This window comes from Gossypium arboreum, chromosome 9 (assembly GCF_025698485.1).
Source record: "Gossypium arboreum isolate Shixiya-1 chromosome 9, ASM2569848v2, whole genome shotgun sequence".
Lineage (NCBI taxonomy): Eukaryota > Viridiplantae > Streptophyta > Magnoliopsida > Malvales > Malvaceae > Gossypium > Gossypium arboreum.
In genome coordinates, this window is record NC_069078.1 from 49268255 (window position 1) to 49284345 (window position 16091).

Genomic DNA, 16091 nt, shown 5'->3' on the forward strand with positions numbered 1-16091 from the left:
GGACATGGATGGAATTTTTGGAAAGTTTAGTAGTAAGGGCTTTTTTGGTCATTTAGGGGTAAAATGAATTAAAATACAAAATTAAAAGCCACTTTTGCTCATCTTCAACCCCATGGCCGAATATAGCAAGGAGAAACCATGGCTAGGGTTTTTCAAGCTTCCAAGCTCGATTGTAAGTCCGTTCTAGCCTCGTTTTTAATGATTTTTACGTTTTTGGAGTCCCGGTAGCTCGATTTAGCTTATGCTAGCAATAATTTAACCTAGGGTTTATATTTGGAAAAATACCCATAGGTGAAATTTGTGTATTTTGGTGTTTTATGATAGAATATGAGGTTTTAAATTATGTTAGACAACTTGTGCTACTCGATTTTAAGCGAAAACTAGCAAAAGGGCTTAATCGGTAAAAATACCTAATAGTCATAAGTACATGTTAGAGTGAGAATTTGATGTTTCCATAGAAGGGAAAAATGATCAGCATGTCATAAAACATAAGAAAATAGGCTGAAGTTTAATTTACGAGCTTTGGGGAAAAAGTGTAAATATGCAAAAGTTTAGGGGCAAAATTGTAATTTTTCCAAAATATGATTTTGGGTCAATTTGAATAATGTGAGTCCTATTTAGACTATATTTTAAATGATAGACCAAGGAAAACTGAAATTGGGCTAAAATGGGAAAATACCAAGTTGTGGACGAAATGGTAAAAGTAGCCATTTTAGCATACGAGGTAAGTTCATGTGTAAATGTAGTAACATAATTGTCATTTTAAGCAATTTAATGTTGTTTATATGATATGATGCCGATTATTATCATGAAATATTATGCTTTGTGGTTATTGTTGAATAATATGTAATTATGTGAATTACTTGATGAGTATGAACTATCACCGAAGTATCGATTTCGATATTCCGTGGAAGACGGCAAAGATGTGAGATCGAGGAAAAAAGCCCTTTTGAACCTTAGGAATAGATTAGGATACAAGTGACATGTCATTGGGATATTTGGGCATCCGAACTCGTTGAGTTGAGTCCGAGTTCGTGAGATGTAACTAGGCATCCGAGCTCGTTAAGTTGAGTCCGAGTTCACTTATGGATGCGAACGCCTGAGCTCGTTGAGTTGAGTCCGAGTTCGCTTATGGGCGGGTTACATGGTAGCTTGGCTACATATGTGGCACTTATGTGCAAACTTTCCATGTATCCGAATTATATTCCGATGTGTTCAACGGGTAAAGTTCTACTCAAATGGAGGAATACTCAAGATGAAAGGGACGTATTGGTAAGTGTTGTGAAATGGATACTTTGAACAGGTATGTACTTAACCCTCGGGTTGAAAACTCGATATAACAACAATATGGTAAGATGATAAATGAAAATGTGATATGAATGTCTCGGTGATGATTATGCAAATGATGTTTTATGTTTGCTTATATAGTTATGTTACTTGCTATTTGCATGTGAACTTACTAAGCATTTATGCTTACTCCCTCCTTTTCATTCCTTGTAGTGTTGACAAGCCAGCTCGGAAATCGGAAACGGTCGGAGGCACGCTCACACTATCCGTATACCATATTGGCATAAGGGCTTGTATATTTTGAGTATGGCATGTATAGCATTATAATCATTTTGTATATATATGGTCTTATGATATGGTTATTGAGTGGTATGGAAATGCTTGGTAATGATTAGCCATTGGAATGGCTAATCATGATCATATTTGGTGTTATGTATGTCAAATTACTAGCTAATCCATGGAAACCATGAAATAGGTAAAATTTACCATAAAATAGATTAAGACAGCAGCAGTGACGTGAGTTTGAAAAATCATTAAAAATAGTAGAGATATAATTAGATGATGAATAAAATATGGAATTGAAGAATTATGAGTCTATTTTCATATGAATGGAACAAAACAGGTATATGAGTTATATTTTATGAGATGTTTAAATTTTTGTGAAACAGGACCAGAACGATTTCTGGATCCCCTATTCTGACTTTGGAAATTCACCATAAATTTTACAAAGATAATTAGAAGTCATGATTTATATTTACAGATTCCTTATTGAGTCTAGTTTTATTAGAGACAAACGACATAGTCATTGAAGCTCTGTACAGGGAGATATCTGATTCGTAATACACAGAGGTCAGAGTAGTCGAACCCTGAAACAGGGGAGACTTTAACTAATAAACTGTACTAATTGGCCCAACCAAAAATTCTATAAAAAATTTACTAGATAGATACATGAGTCTAATTTCAGTAAAAATTTACGAAATTGGATTTTGAGTTTCGGAACTCGAGATATGATTTTTAAAGTGATTGTGATGCAGTTAGATAGCTTGTCTGGAAATTTTAAAATAAATTGTATGAGCTGTTTAAGTAATGAATTAAGTCCGTTAACACCTCGTGTTCGACTCCGGCAACGGTATCGGGTATGGGGCGTTACATTTAGTGGTATTAGAGCAGGTTTAGTCGGTTCTCGGACTAACCTAGCATGTGTAAAAGTTTAGCTATACATGCCCCTGATCTGTGATAGTGTGATGTCTTCCGACGCGTATGAGTACCGTCTTATTTAGACAGGGTACTCTCCAACCGAGCTGCGCCGACCATGTTCAATGTTATGTGAAGGTATTTGAGTGAAATTATGATTATGATAAGTCTCGGTTTAGAAAAGTATGAATAAAAGTTTATGATACATATGTGATAAATATCCATATTTGCTTCATGCTCATATGGTGTAGTGTATGTGGCTTACTTGATAAGATGAACGGAATAAATAGAAAGTAGTAGAGGTATGAATAAAGGTCATAATATTATGATACGAATGAAAATGTCCTTGTCTTGATTGGATGTCGAATGTTGATGAATGTTAATGGTATATAATTTTTATGAGATAAAGGATTATAATGAAATGAACTTATCTATGTTAAATTGTTGGACTGAATTATATGATTGTAATGATATGTACATGATGATGCACGAAATGAAAGTTGTGATTGTGATGCAAATATCTATGTTTGTTTGGTCTTATATGATGTCATGAGCATGACTTAATTTAATTAAATGAATGGATAAGTAAAGTGTCTAGAAAACATAGAATGTATGCATAAGTATATTGTCTAAATGGGACAATAGGAAAATTGGTGTAAGCCAACATGAATGAATGACATGATTTTGATGATGTTACTATGATGATGGAAGTTGTGTCATATGTGTATGTATAAGAAAGTCGAGTCGAGGTCCTACAACCCTCCCTTACCAAGTGGTACTTATAATGGAATTTCATGAGATTTGTATTGAATAAGTTTCATTGAGAACCCAAAGAGTTTAGTGATATAATAATTATAAGTATGATCAGAGATTGAAAATGAGCTGATAAGTAAAGTCAGAGCCAGTAAAGTATCGGATTGACGTAAAGATTATTGGAGTTATGCACTATCCCAATTAGAGAAGGAATTCTCTTTGGTAAATCGAATTACTCAGGTGCAAGGTCGAGACAAGTGTAAATCGAAATTTATTCAGAACTGGCATTCTTTAGTGAATGGTTTAATATGAAATTTGTGACGCAGAACTAGTTGGGGAAATGATATTTGAAATGTGAACTATCCGAGTGTGACGATTATGACCGGATGATTTAGCGATCTCTTTTGAGATGTTCTATGTGTTTACCCGTTCTCAGAAATATTTCTATGGCTATTGATCTTCTGAAGAAATTCTTGTTATATGGGAATGTCTTCTAATTCTGGTGTTGGATGAAAGCATTGGTAGTCTAACTGGTTTATAATTTATATTGCTCTATTTCATCGGGTATTCTATTTCATTTCGTCTGATAAGAATTGATGAGAGAATACATATGATATTATGATTCTGTTTCTTCTACTTGATGCTTCATCTGATATATATGTATGGGAAGATATATTGTTCTTGTTATATTTGATTCTAGTGGGATTAAATGATGTTTTCTTTTGGACTTTCTTTCTTTGAAGAATTATCGGGGTATTCCGTATTTTCTCTATGAGTTTGGTTTTCGATTCTCCGGCATAGTATTGTATCTTGGGTTTCTTTATCCTGGATCTCTTTATTCTGGATTTCTTTATTCCAGGTTTCTCTATCTTGGATTTCTTTATTCGGTTTTCTTGTTAGCTTTGTTCTATAATTTGTCAATTATGACTCATGTTCGAAGTACGTTCTTCAGCTCGTGATAATCATGTCAAATATGACTATACTTCTATTTTGATCTTGGTAATGTGGTGATTTTAGTATCGGGATTTTTCTAATTTCTGTGTAAGGATTTGACATCAGTAAAGGCATAGGTGATAAAAGCGCGAGTTTCAGTTGGTATGGTGAATTATTCATTTGAAAGATTTCATGTGACAATTATGTCAGGATTATTTTCTCAAGTCGATAATATAATTTCATTTTGTACGGATAAAAGAGTAAATAGTCCGAGCGAGAAGTGTATATTTATTAAAAGAGTTGGATATTAGTTAAAATCACTACGAATGATAAGGTTTTCGTCTTGTGAAAGCTGAAAAGTTTATTACATGTTGACAAAGTTTGGATAGATGAGAATATTGGTAACTGAAGCGTCTGAACTAGACTAGTCTACATTGAGTAAAGACTTCCTGACTTTCAGTAATGTACTGTTGTATGAATTGTGATGTGTTTCAAGACAGTGGGGTAATGTGATAGTTTAGAGCATTCGATGTTACATAAAATCGAAGTTGTTAAAGGGGTTAAAGCCGAACATTGGGATCTATCAAAATTATCCTTATCAGTGTTGATATTGGGATGGAAATGAGAAGGATTATTCTTGAGGCCATATCAAAATTATTTCTATGGCGGAAAGAGGAAAAATGTGATGTATCCTATTGTTAAATGTTTAGCGAGATCTATAAACCATATCTGTATTGAATGAAGTCCTACTCATCAGATTCATGGAATTTCAGGTCTCTTTGATTGTTGGATTTCTTGGAATTCCGGTCTCCATTAATCAAGTTAAGATCCGAGTTTTATGTCATGATATCATGGGAAACTGAGAAGGGTTGAAAATTTAAGAACAGTTGAGAGTTGAGACTGTAAGCTTTTAGATCATATGAGAAATTAAAGAGACGTATTGGAGGTACAGCCTAAGTGAAAGTTCTTCGACACCGAATATGAGATTAAAAGTGAAGACCACTTTTCTGGTAAGATTTTCGAGGACGAAAATCCCTGAAGGGGGGGAGAGTTGTAATATCCTGATTTTGGGCCTAGTCGGAATAGTGGTTTCGTGACCACAAAATCTGAGATAGAAATAATTATTTTATGATTATTTTAAGGTCTATGATATGATTGCATGATTGTGTGAAAATTTCGTGAAGAAATTTTATGCATAAAGTGCTTAAATTGAAATTAGGGACTAAATCGAATAATTTGTAAAACTTGCATTCTAGAAGTTTCTAGTATGAAATTGTTTTAAAATATTAATTAGGAGGTCTTAAATAGCAATTTTACCAATTTCTAAGTCTTGGACAAAAATTGGACATGGATGGAATTTTTGGAAAGTTTAGTAGTAAGGGCATTTTGGTCATTTAGGGGTAAAATGAATTAAAATACAAAATTAAAAGCCACTTTTGCTCATCTTCAACCCCATGGCCGAATATAGCAAGGAGAAACCATGGCTAGGGTTTTTCAAGCTTCCAAGCTCGATTGTAAGTCCATTCTAGCCTCGTTTTTAATGATTTTTACGTTTTTGGAGTCCCGGTAGCTCGATTTAGCTTATGCTAGCAATAATTTAACCTAGGGTTTATATTTAGAAAAATACCCATAGGTGAAATTTGTGTATTTTGGTGTTTTATGATAGAATATGAGGTTTTAAATTATGTTATACAACTTGTGCTACTCGGTTTTAAGCGAAAACTAGCAAAAGGGCTTAATCGGTAAAAATACCTAATAGTCATAAGTACATGTTAGAGTGAGAATTTGATATTTCCATAGAAGGGAAAAATGATCAGCATGTCATAAAACATAAGAAAATAGGCTGAAGTTTAATTTACGAGCTTTGGGGAAAAAGTGTAAATATGCAAAAGTTTAGGGGCAAAATTGTAATTTTTCCAAAATATGATTTTGGGTCAATTTGAATAATGTGAGTCCTATTTAGACTATATTTTAAATGATAGACCAAGGAAAACTGAAATTCGGGCTAAAATGGGGAAAATACCAAGTTGTGGACGAAATGGTAAAAGTAGCCATTTTCGCATACGAGGTAAGTTCATGTGTAAATGTAGTAACATAATTGTCATTTTAAGCAATTTAATGTTGTTTATATGATATGATGCCGATTATTATCATGAAATATTATGCTTTGTGGTTATTGTTGAATAATATGTAATTATGTGAATTACTTGATGAGTATGAACTATCACCGAAGTATTGATTTCGATATTCCGTGGAAGACGGCAAAGATGTGAGATCGAGGAAAAAAGCCCGTTTGAACCTTAGGAATAGATTAGGATACAAGTGACATGTCACTGGGATATTTGGGCATCCGAACTCGTTGAGTTGAGTCCGAGTTCATTTATGGATGCGAGCGTCCGAACTCGTTGAGTTGAGTCCGAGTTCGTGAGATGTAACTAGGCATCCGAGCTCGTTGAGTTGAGTCCGAGTTCACTTATGGATGCGAACGCCCGAGCTCGTTGAGTTGAGTCCGAGTTCACTTATGGATGCGAACGCCCGAGCTCGTTGAGTTGAGTCCGAGTTTGCTTATGGGCGGGTTACATGGTAGCTTGGCTACATATGTGGCACTTATGTGCAAACTTTCCATGTATCCGAATTATATTCCGATGTGTTCAACGGGTAAAGTTCTACTCAAATGGAGGAATACTCAAGATGAAAGGGACGTATTGGTAAGTGTTGTGAAATGGATACTTTGAACAGGTATGTACTTAACCCTCGGGTTGAAAACTCGATATAACAACAATATGGTAAGATGATAAATGAAAATGTGATATGAATGTCTCGGTGATGATTATGCAAATGATGCTTTATGTTTGCTTATATAGTTATGTTACTTGCTATTTGCATGTGAACTTACTAAGCATTTATGCTTACTCCTCCTTTTCATTCCTTGTAGTGTTGACAAGCCATTTCGAAATCGGAAGCGGTCGGAGCACGCCACACTATCCGTATACCATCTTGGCATAATGGCTTGTATATTTTGAGTATGGCATGTATAGCATTATAATCATTTTGTATATATATGGTCTTATGATATGGTTATTGAGTGGTATGGAAATGCTTGGTAATGATTAGCCATTGGAATGGCTAATCATGATCATATTTGGTGTTATGTATGTCAAATTACTAGCTAATCCATGGAAACCATGAAATAGGTAAAATTTACCATAAAATAGATTAAGACAGCAGCAGTGACGTGAGTTTGAAAAATCATTAAAAATAGTAGAGATATAATTAGATGATGAATAAAATATGGAATTGAAGAATTATGAGTCTATTTTCATATGAATGGAACAAAACAGGTATATGAGTTATATTTTATGAGATGTTTAAATTTTGTGAAATAGGACCAGAGCGATTTCTGGATCCCCTATTCTGACTTTGGAAATTCACCATAAATTTTACAAAGATAATTAGAAGTCATGATTTATATTTGCAAATTCCTTATTGAGTCTAGTTTTATTAGAGACAAACGGCATAGTCATTGAACCTCTGTACAGGGAGATATCTGATTCGTAGTACACAGAGGTCAGAGTAGTCGAACCCTGAAATAGGGGAGACTTTAACTAATAAACTGTACTAATTGGCCCAACCAAAAATTCTATAAAAAAATTACTAGATAGATACATGAGTCTAGTTTCAGGAAAAATTTACGGAATTGGATTTTGAGTTTCGGAACTCGAGATATGATTTTTAAAGCGACTGTGATGCAGTTAGACAGCTTGTCTGGAAATTTTAAAATAAATTGTATGAGCTGTTTAAGTAATGAATTAAGTCCGTTAACACCTCGTGTTCGACTCCGGCAATGGTATCGGGTACGGGGCGTTACAGTATGGTACTTGCCTAAAAGCAGAAGCTTGGAATAAAGAATGAATAGATGGCAATGATAGTTCATCAGCTTCTATATATAAGCATCCTTTAGGTAATTTGAATTTGCCCTCACTATGTTCCCATAAACTTATCTGTGTGTATTTATGTTTTAGGTTTGAGTGCTATAAGAATGCACTAGTAGGAAGGATGCCAGGATTGCACCAAAGAAGTGGTGAAATGAGCTATTATGCATACTGTGGAAATGTGTTATTGTTAGAACCAAGCCATATGAGTTTGTCTCTTAATAACATTAATAATGTTAAGAGTTGTACTAAGTCTGATGTAATAATTTTGTAATGATAATATATTTAGTTGTTCTGAAACAATAAGACTAACAATTTTAGAATAATAACAAAAGATGTTTAACATAATATGTGTTTGTCAATTGTTTAGATATTTTGTTAAAGAATTGCATATAGTAATACTCGAGATTTAGACCCGGTGAATTAGGTCAAGTTAAGGGCATTACATTTTTGTAACTTGGGTAGCAATGATGCACCACTATGTGTCACTCACCATTTATAAAATTAAAATTGTGTTAATATTATCGCCATTGCTATAGAATCTAAGGTCACACCTTATGATTGAATAGATTAGAATGTGAAGAAAATTGATATTATTATTGAATGTAGTTTTGAAACTTATAGCATATTTTAAATTAATTATATTGAAATGGTTGTATAATTAATTTAATATACTTATATATGATATTCGCCAAGTTAAATTAAGATACATTTTATGCATGCTCAACAGATAGATTGAATAATCTAATTGAAATCATGTGAAATCTATTTCACTAATTTCAATTGGAGTAAAATAGAGTATTTTAATAATTTAATCAATAAGATATTTAGATAAATATGTTAGACAAATTTGATGAGGCAAGTTTTGGAAGTGGCTAATGGAAGTGCTCGCTTCGATCAACATTATGCCAGACACATAACATGCATTATTTGTTGGCATGTTTGACCAAAATATTTTGCCAATTTGTTTGCATATTTTTGAGGATTTTGTGCATCAAATCTCGTATTTATTATTGGAGAAGAGATTGAATCAAACAATATTAATTTTCAATGATTCTTATACTATCTATATTGAGATATGCAGTCCAAGAAGATATGGGTTAACTTTATGATTTTTTCTATCCTTATGTCAAGGATGATTGATTTGATGAGATTTGAGTAGATCAAGAGAGATTAAATCTTACTTTGTGAAGATGGATTTGTGATCTAATATGGAAGGCATGATCAACTGATGTGATCTTGCTTTTGTGAAGTGATTCGAGTCGCTTAGACGCTCGATCATGAAATGGAGAAGTTTCATTCAATTCGGAGTTTAGTTGAACTTGGCTAAATGTAGGCTTAACAAAAGGGTTTCAAAGAGTATTAAGATAGAACAAGTATAGTTTCGGCTAGATAAGAAGTAAAATGAGTTTTAAAGTGGATAGCTGGATGAAATTGGCTTAAGGGCAAGGAAGAACCAATACTATAGGGAGTATTGACCCGAACCTTATATGACACTTAAGGTAATGGAAGATAGTAGAAAGGACCTTGACCCACTATTTATTAGGAGATAGGAACCAAAGGTATTAAAGATAAATGCCACACAAGGTTTAAAAGTGATAAGTTCAAAGAAACAAGGATGATGCCACTAGCAAGGTAGATAAGTCAACTTGAGTCTTAAATGAAATAAGAGAGTTGAATAACTCACAAATGTTATAAACATTCATAAAAGTATCAAAAGTCCCCATTACAACTAATGAGCTTTATAGTTATAGCTCAATACATAAGCTAGCTGAATGGTTACTAAGATAACCGAATGGGCAGCTTTGTATTCAGCTTAATTAAGCTGGAAACTTCCTTGAACCTTCGAAAACATCCCTTAATGCATCCTAGGCTAGCTTGATTAATTGAAGTGAAAGATGAGATTAATGGAGCTGAATATGTTCAGCCAAGAGATGTGAATAGCCTTTAAGGGGCTGCTTTGAATAGCTGAATAGTTTTGGACTTTAAATGGCATCTTGGACACTCTAATAGCATCCCAAATGATTCAGCCAAATTTTAGATGCTTGGGACATGCATCACTTCTAATTGAAGCTTTAATTGCGTCTTGAACACATAAATGGGCAGTTTGTATTGAGCTGATTCATTCCCTAATTTCGTTGCATGTATGTGCTGGTACATTGGCTGAATTAATTGAGCTACTTGTTTATGAACTTGAGGCATGTGCCTTGTGAATTCAATGTGTGCCATTAAAACCATACAAGCCCCTTTGGAGTGCATGGATGGACAGATTCGTCCCTCTTAATTAATTTCATGCATGAATAGAATGAACAGACACATTCTTCATCTTTATGAAACACACATGACATGAATTTGAGCATCCACGTGATTGGTCACAATGCACCTTCACTGAAGCTGATTCTTGAAGGGTTCTAGTAGCTTTTTTGTTCATGCATTTGATTAATTGAAGGGTCACTCTTGGGACACCAATCGGTCACACATGTGAACATGAATGAAGACTTATTTAAAATTCATATGTGCATGTATCTCCTTAAATTCGGTCCATTGTATCTTCAATTTACATGCATATTCAGCCTCCAAGGTGAATAGCCTACAAGACAAATTAATACTCGATTAAATGCAGCATTAAGACACAATTTGGACACCATTTAGTTTGTCTAAACTTTAGACACAATTAAGATATCTTAATCTAAGACACATTAAAAAGCTTTACTTATTATAACATATTAATTAAACTTAAGACACATTAAAATGTTGTAATAATTAACATGCATTAATAGACTTAAGACATATTTAAGACTTAACTATAATTAACCAAAAATAACTAAATCATAATTAATGTTTTATTCTAGCAACTAAAATGCATAAAATTAAAATGAGATAGAATCGAGCTCAATGAGCTAGGAGAGAGCTAGATAAGCTAGGGAAAACTAAAATTGAGCTCGTTGAGCTAAAATTAAGCTTCATTTTGCACTCGGGCCCCTTGTGTTTAGGCCAATCCAAGTGTCATCAAGTTGTATCGAAACATGATGCAGCCTGAGCCGTATCATACCCTCCCTCTTGAAGACGATTTGTCCTCAAATCGGGCCATTTGCTCACAAAGAATCTTTCAAAGTCACAAACTCCTTTACTCATGAACTTGATAAAATTGTTTCCAAAAACTTGAGAACCACAAAAGGTTCGACAAGAAAGTGGGTTACTTGCATGCCCTCCCTCTTTAGGAAAGAACCATTTCAGAGTATCACCTACACAAGAATGAAATAAATTAGTGACACTAGGAATTATAAACACAAAATAACTTTTCAAAATCTTATTCAAAGTTGGGATGCATAAACCAATGTCATGATCAAAAATAGAAGTTGGTCTTACGTTACCATAACGAATCAAGAAATTCATCGATGGCAACAAACCAGAACCACAAAGTATTTGAAATTTATAATCTTGCAAAACAAAATTCTATGGTTCAAATCCCTTGAACAATAATAAAGAGCAATGATCATCGAGATCAAAAATGAGGTTTTCTCTTACCATTTCAATCTGACTCGAAAATTTTAAGGTCGGCAGCATAGAAAGATCATGAAGTGATTAAAAGTCATAATCATACCAAACATGAAGCGATCGTAAGTTACAATTATATTAATCATGCTCAGTTCCTTTAAACTATAATGTAAAACAATTTCCAAAATCAAAAATCTGATTTTGACTTTTCAAGCCAACAAAATTCACATGGTTTGTGTTCAAACATAATGATAAAATTTGGAGTAGTTGAAAGGGTTCAACACATTTATTCACAATAAAATTACAATGCTCACCTTTTCTTAACAGCAACTTAGGAACATAGGCTCTGGGTTTAAACACATGGTTTTGGTCATTCGTTCCAAAATGCAGCAAGAATTTTGCTTTCATCAATAAATCACACATGCCAAATGAAAAGTACTTAAGCATAAAAATATGCAAACAATCAAGCCTTTCAAATCTCTTTCGAACTGGCATGTAAATGCATGAGTATTTTGCACAAGGATTTAGAGATTTCACATTATCATCGCAATCAGACAGATTAGACATCTTACGCGAAAACTCTTTATCACCTATGACCAAATTTTGTATATGGCAATTTAATTTAACTTTATCAACAAAATTACCAACACAAAACTCTTCATAAGAAAAATTCTTCATGGCACTAGTTGGAACGAATCATCAACATTAATCATAGAATGACAATTAATCAAATCAAAGTGAGGAGATCTTTTGAAGACTAAGTCACCAGCAATTTTCTTAACATCATTCAAATTTGATTGATGTGATTCAATGGCTAAAAACTCCTTACCCTTACTTACTTTTAAGCACTTGTGGATTAAGTTCACCTTCAACCTTACCTTTCTCGATCAATCAAAATCGTCTCTCATCGGGAAGGTAAAAAAGTTGAAACTTGTCAATTAAATCTCTCGGAACCTGAAAAGAAGAAACAATACGAGGACAACTCGCATGTAGGCTAGTAAAAACATTCATCGCTTTTTCTTGTTCACTTGCAACTTTTTCGCCTTCTTTTTCAACAACATCGCTCTTTCCACTAACACTTTCTTTTATTTCTTCATTCTCAATCTCTTTTTTAATTTTTTTTTCTTGCTCACATTCTTTTGCAATCTCAATCGCTTTTTTCGTTCTTTCACTCTCTTTTCCTTTTTCAAATTCTTTTTCTTTCATCTTTCTTCTTCTTCTCTCAATTTCGTTTAGGATTCGCTCATTTTCTCGCATTAACATTTCTTGCCGCTCTTTTCTTCTAATTTCTTTTTGTCTCGTTCTTTTGTTACAAGAAGAAGATAACATATAAGAATCAGAACAACAAGCTTTTCGTTGGAAGGAAGGGAAAGCAACTACATATGAGATATGATCACCTTTTCAGGATTGGATCTCCGTGGATGAATACTTTGATGCACTTGAAGAGATATTTCTACCTTCCCGTTTGTCACCTTGAAAGGTTTCAAACTCGAAGCTTGCTTTACTTTGTCTTGAATTCTTCGTCATATAAGAATCACGGTATGGATCTCTTTTTGAATAATCATTGGTCGTCAATGAGCTAGGAGCGAGCTAGATAAGTTGGGGAAAACTAAGATTGAGCTCGTTGAGCTGAAATTAAGCTTCATTTTGCACTTGGGCCCCTCATGTTTAGGCCAATCCCGGTGTCGTCGAGTTGTATCGAAACATGATGCAGCCTGGGCCGTATCATCAACCTTGGTAAATGTTTTTCTAGGCAAGTGTTTTTTGAAGTAGCTGTCGAAGTGCCAACAGAAGTGGCCACTTCAGCCTTGCACTTTGACAAGCAACATAATTTGCCTTATTTAGAGTTGGGAATCTTTTCAACCAAATCACTTGGGTAATGACTTAAATGATTTTGTGGACGTTTGTTGACCCATATTTGAATATCTATTTTATGGAGCAACAAACCTTTGAAGTTTTAAGATTAATTAAGATCGAATCAAACAATCGAATCCCTTGAAATAAGGAGATTGGATCAAGATTGCATTGAAGGCTTATCTCCAAAGATTCTACTTTATCTTGGACTTTATTAGCATATTTTATCTTGCTATTTATTAGCTCCTATCTAATAGGGATTTGAGTTGTAATTGATCTTTAGTATGTTACCAAGTCTCTTGAACTTCTATATATTTGAGATATATGTATAAGTTTATTTACGAAGTTATTGATATCACTTATCAATTCATAGAGGAACGCTTTTGTGAGAGTGCAATTGGGAGAGTAAAACCATTTTTTGTTTGGTTTCACAACCTAAGTTCTTAGAGGGGAGAATTTAGAGGTAAGAGTTCTAGTATTTGGATACAAAAGTGAGATTATTCTACTGGGGTGTGATAGAACTAAGGTCACTTGTTGTTTTGTGGTTCAAAAATAGGATTCATCTTAGTAAGTTAAGCTTTGCAGGCGTAGGGAAATCAAATTGTATAAACAATTCTTGGAGTTAATTAATTATTTTATTTTTTAAGTTTGTTTATTGCAGTGACACGCTGAAGTGGTCACTACTGCCAAGCACTTCTATCCAAGCAAATTGTTTTTAAACAATTATTGATTGTAGGTTGCAACAAAATTAATAAGTTTTTTTTAAATATCATGTTAAAATATCTTAACTTTTATCTTCTGCGTAGGGACAACTAAAATAGGTCTTTGAGTAACAAAACAATATAATTCTATATTAGCTGAATTTCTCATTAGCTAGCACTAGAAAGAATTTTCGTAGAAAGTCTAAGAAATACAGAGTAATTCGATCGCTCAACCAGTGAGTTACGTAGAGGCGGAAGTAGTTGAGATTTGCATTATGCGTTGTAAACGTATAGTCAAAATCAGATTCATCTACTCAAATTTACCAAAAGTATAGTTCAAACATTCTTTTTCCCATTCTAGTCATTTCGCACATAGGTCCATGTTATAGGGTCATCGAATAATGTTTCGCAGCGCTAATGATGCTCCGACAACCAACAATACTCAGAGTAATCTATACTTATTTTTATGTTCTTGAGAAAAAGTATTTGTTTAATTTATGTTCAGATCACAACTATTTAGGTATAATTATACTTTTGAGTCTTATATAAAATCTTGAAAGAGTAGAAAATTTAAAAAATAATTTTTATGTATAAAAAGGCCATTAAAAAAAAACTTAAAAATCAATAAAGCTATGCAATTAACAGTTTTCATCTTTAACCATGTTAACCATCAACTGACAGGCCAATCAGACAACGACACATGGCAGCCTTAGTTTAATCTTTCATTTTTCTTATAAAAGTCATAAAAATATAAAAATCATAAAATATTAGTAAAATATTTAAAAAAATTTAAAAGCTATAAAATATATTAAAGATTTAGATAAAATTATAAAAATTCTTAGAAACTTATTAATTTTATAAAAACTTATAAAAATTATAAACAATCTAATAAATTATAAAAAAAATTTAAAATTCATAAAATTGTAAATATTATAATAAATTATAAAAGTTATAATAAATTATATTATGAAAAATTTAAAATATATAAAAATTATAAAAAGTCATTTATTGATTTCTAATTTAGGAGATTAAACGCTTAAAATTAGAATAAACATGCTGTATTAAACTAACTGTTGAATAATAAGAATAATCGTTAAAATATTTCATGTTGATATATGCTAATATTTGCAATCATTGGATAATGAAATTTTGGTTTTGTATTAATTAATTGTACCAAAAATATTTTATAGTATGCAGTACTTGGCAAATAGTTTTTAACTTTTAAGGTCCAAACTACTATACTGTATTGTATTTACAAAACTAGAGATAAAAAATAATTTTTTAAAAAAATGATAAACTATCAATAAAAAGGAGAGAGTTCAACGGTTGTCATTTTATTTGTGGAGGGTTAATATCATTTGAATTAATATGAAAATGAACCCAACGATCTGACAACTATTCTCCTCATCTAATGATTAGTTTGGTACCATGTGTTTATTCTGATTTTTTAAAAGTAATAAGTGATTTATAATTTTATAATTTATTAGAATTTATAAATGTCTTTATAAGCTTTTATGATTTCTTTTATTAGTCTTTTTTAAGTTTTTTATAATATTTATAATTTTTTATTAGAAAAATGAAAGGTTAATTCAAAGGTTATCACATGTTGCGACTTGATTGGCTCATCAGTTGATTTTTGTAGTCAACAAAATGAAAGATAAAACTGTTAATAGAGGAGCTTAACTGATTTTTTTTATTTTTATTTTTGTTAACAACAAAAGTTGAATTGCATTTTTTCCCAACTTTTATATCTATAAATAAAATAAAAATATATTATTAGTAGTGATATTAAGGACTGGATCCAAATTCGTATTTCATACTTGCTAAGAATTTATATGTATTGCATATAAAAATTTATAATTTAAGTTTGAGATATTATTTTATTAATTTATTTTTAAATATTATTAATAATTTAAGTTTCAATCATTTTAGGCTGATG